The sequence below is a fragment of the Mercenaria mercenaria genome, chromosome 1 (genome assembly GCF_021730395.1).
Source record: "Mercenaria mercenaria strain notata chromosome 1, MADL_Memer_1, whole genome shotgun sequence".
Taxonomy (NCBI): Eukaryota; Metazoa; Mollusca; class Bivalvia; order Venerida; family Veneridae; genus Mercenaria; species Mercenaria mercenaria.
The window spans coordinates 30,272,266-30,276,681 of NC_069361.1; the positions used below are offsets into that span (position 1 = coordinate 30,272,266).

The following is a 4,416-nucleotide window of genomic DNA, read 5'->3' on the forward strand; positions in this document are numbered from 1 at the left end:
TTGCTGAGGGTGTTGTTAGAATACGTTTTGTGAAAACTCTGACCGATACCAAAAGGAAAACGCTCGGGCTGTATTACAGTAATTAGAGTAAATATTGGAATTAACATACAGTCTCAAAAATCGTACTTAATTACATAAATCAATTTACATGCTTAACCTCAGTAACTTTGACCTAGTTTTGTTGAAAACATACCTTGAGCTGAAAGCTGACCAAAATCAGACGGGAAACTGTCATATGTTTAACAAATGTCGTGATTCAAAAACTGAACCTTATCACGATCATGTCCAATTACGTGACTAACTTAACATGTTGATCCGCTACACTGTTTGGTACAGGTATAAATATAGCTCGAAGATTTAAAAATGATCATAACTCCTTTTGAATAGCATTATTGCAACACAATTTGCAGATATGAAATTCGGGACGGTCTTAATTTTACTTGTCGTGTGCGTCGGTGAGTTCCATTTTTAAAGTTTTAGTTTCATGATCTTTATAGTACCAATTCGAAAGGAACACTTTGATATGGTTAACATTATGTTGTGCCTTTTACTTTCTCTCACAAATTAAATTTTACGACATTTACTTATATTTGCCAGGCAAAACTGTTACTTATAGACAGAGAAGCAGACATATAACTGTTATCGATTCATATAATCAAAGTTAATCTTAATATAGAAATAAATAATATGTTTGGTAAATTTACTTTTCGTAGGACTATCCGGATCTTAATGCTATATGCCCAATTTTTTTATTTTGAAAAATGAACAGTTACTATTAATAATACTACACGCTATTTCACAGTAACACGAAACTTTATTTCGTGTTACTGTGTCCTAGCGTGAAGTATTTTAGTATCTGTTTATTATTCTCATATTTTGTGTATAAGCAGTTTTGCATGTTAGGTTAATGTAGTTCTGCATCATTCTGATAGAAAAAATCTACAATACCGGAATTGATTCAACACTGAATTTCCAAAACTTCATAACATACTTAAGATTTGAAAAATAAAAATATATGACGTGTCTTGAACTTTTGCTAATTTAAACTGAATTTGAAATATGTATCGGATGAAGATTTTAATGAAAATTATCATAATAGTAGATAAAGAAATAGTCTATGAAAAGGTCAAATATTAGGTATAGGTCCTTCGGCATGTTTCTGCATGTTTTTAGATATATGTGATCGAAGATATTCTCATAGTAGTAAATATAGAGGAAATTTGTGTGATTTGAATGAATATGGAATATATTTCGCTGAGAAGTGAGAAAATTTGAAATATTTCCATGAGCGCGTAGCGCGAGTTAAAATGTGAAAATTTTCTCACTTTGAAGTGAGACATTCTATATTCACGAAAAACAAGCAATTTAAAATTTCTTTTTATTCTATGCTTAATTAAGTTGAGATATGTATTGTGCAACAATTTTTTAATTTCAGCGCGGGAAACAGACGCGCGTAGACAAACATTACGTCAGACGTGTTGTGACGTTAGAAAGATGCATACGACATAAAGTTCAATTTATTTTATTTCTTGCTGCATAAGGTTATAAAATTCTCATTAAGTAGAATAATTTGAATCGAGAAAATTACTATAAAGGACAAAGAGCGACTACAATTTTCATCCTGTTTTATACCCCAGTCACACATACGGCGCGGCTAGCTACGTCTAGCCACGGATAGAAACGTAGTAATCCGTATCGATCCGTACCTGAGCCGTACCTTAAAGTAGTAACCCGTATCAGTCCGTACCAATCCGTACGGCTCAGGTATGGATCAGTATGAATTACTAAGTTTCTATCCGTAGCTAAACGTAGCTATCCGCGCCGTATGTGTGACTGTGGTATTAAGCGAATGATGTTAAGTTTACACGCAATGTACAAGTAGATCTAGATCGGCAAGGCTATATCATTTACAGTGAGTGTTATGCAGTGAGTGATATGGATTATATCTCACTAATAAAACACAGTATTTCATCAGTTAGCATAAAATAATAAAAAAACACCATATAATCTGTAGATTGTGATTGAGAAGATGAGCAAAATTTAAGATATTATCTAGATCTAGAATAATTTAATTTAACGTGTCAAACTTCTTAATACCATATTTTGTCTCAAGAAAGATGGTAACGCTGCCGTTTCAATGAATTTACTCAAGGGTTACCACTTATTCATAACAAGATTGTTTTCCGTATACCTAGTCCAGGCTTTATTCTGTGTCATCCCAGTTTAGCAAAAGCGCAGAACAACCTTTAAAAACATAACACATGTAATGTGCACAGCCACCACAAACTTGCAGCCTTGTTTTAGAAAAATGACTGTACCTACATAATATTTAATTGGAACTGCTATTCTTCATACACAATCAGTCGAAGTTAAACCCGTGCCAAGACTATTAACTACGTTTAAAGTTACTATCTACGGTTGAATTTATTTTTAGTGGAAGTTGAACAAGGTATATCATGTTTCATTGTTTTGTTTCTACACAAACAGCAACAACATATTGCTGTACCACCGACGCAGATTGTGCAGGTACCTTAAACTGTGGCGCCGGTCAAGAGGAATTTTGTCATGGCAACCACTGTCACTGCAGTCACTTCCAGGTGTGCGCAGACGACAGTGACTGTCACGGTCATTGTAACACCGGCGGAACACCAACGTGCGATGCAAACAACCATTGTCATTGTAACCAATAAACGGTAAGTTGCTTTCAGGTTGTATTTTATTACAGAAATAGTATATCATCACCAAATAGCTAAAAGCTATAAATTAAAACAGAAAAATGTCTTGCCATCTGTAGTAAAAGTCGCGAAAAACTTTCAACAAAAACGTGTAGGTATTTTTTTTTAACTTGAGCAGTCAGATGTAAAATATGTTTGTTAATTCTTCTATAAACATTGATACTATCTTTTTATTTATTTACAGGTTTTGGACACTGAAATGTTAAAGAGACACTGTGGATATATTCGAAGTATCAAATAATGTTGTTTCTTTTTCTTAAAAAGAATGTCGAAAACCTTTAACTATTTCTTTTTTTTCGTCTGATCATCCCTTATTTCGAAAAGTCAAAGATTATAAACAGTAAAAGAAATAAACCGATTAGTGTTTTCTTTATGGTCGGCTTCTATTTTGTTGCACCTCGCCAGGCCAAATTAAGGAAGCAAATCTCAATTTTGACATCACCTCATTCTTTTTTATATGAAGTAACAAGCCGTATTTTGCTGTTCAAATAAGTTAACCTGCGCTATCACTGTATTAACACAATAACAAAACGGACCAACACACTTGTTGGTTAATAAATGCATACATTTTTTACCAAAAGCTAGTTAGTTGTCCGTTTGATATGTAAAGTTACTGACGGGGACTTTTCTAGAGCGGAATAAAAGGGTGCAGCGACCTGCCCTTTCTTTAATTAATGTTAAATCATAAATTATAGCACCTATACAATTGAACAACATAGCTAGAAAACATATTCATTTAGAAAGTGTCTATCTGTAAGCAACAGTTGTTTATTGCACAGAAAGCAAGGTAAAACTCCAAGGTACTCGAAAGCTTCGTTTTCGTTGTTAGCAAACAAAATTCCCCTGTCGAGACTGGCCAGAATAACTTTTAAAATGAAGATGTACTTTAACCTTTAACCTGCTGCCGGCAAGTACTTCTGCCTTTGCGACCAATGCAGACCAAGATCAGCCGGCTGATCATGGTCTGCACTATTCGCTATTCACTTCATAAATTTTCAGTGAACACCCCCTTTGAATAACAAGTGGCACTTCCCAAATTGAATGATGGACCAGTCCATTTAAGAAATTTAGCAGGCTAAGGATTAAGCCATATACAAAAAAAGAGCTATCAAAAGAAACAAACGATTGTATCACAGCAACAGCTTTCTTTACAATACTTAGCATATTTTTTATCATCGCTGGATATTTTGCGACGGCTGTCGGACACACAGAAGACGGAGGGGACAAGCCTATGGCTCTCCCGGTTTTGAACTAGTTGAGTTCTACATAATGACATACTATTCTTCAACAGAAAGATGTAATTAAAAGTAATTTGATAGGTAAAGATTTTTAATGCACGTTACGTTTGCATTTTGACGGTCCTTCGGATCCTTTCTCACGCCAGTCCAGTTATATCTATTTATTGGTGCCGGTTTGTCTGTGAGAAATGTAACGCTAAACATCCATTTGAAGTCACTTCCTCCTCACCGATGTGGGTTCGTGCCTCACTCGGGGCGTTGAATTCTTCATGTGAGGAAGCCGTCTAGCTGGCACACAGAAGGCCGGTGGTTCTATTTAGGTTCTCGCTCGTTCTGAAATAATGCACGGAGGGGCACCTGGGGTCTTCTTCCACCATCAAAGCCGGAAAGTCGCTCGCCATATGGCCTATAACTGTGTCGGTGCGACGTTATTTAAACTCAAC

At 35.3% G+C, this 4,416-nt stretch overlaps 1 long non-coding RNA gene across 1 annotated transcript; it reads left to right on the forward strand.

Moving 5' to 3' along the window:
* Positions 1–317: 317 nt before the first annotated feature.
* LOC123542537 (uncharacterized) lies at positions 318–3,108 on the forward strand. Its single transcript, XR_006684767.2, has 3 exons — positions 318–455; positions 2,488–2,693; positions 2,920–3,108. It is a non-coding gene; the product is annotated as an uncharacterized LOC123542537 (long non-coding RNA).
* The last annotated feature ends 1,308 nt before the right edge of the window (positions 3,109–4,416 follow it).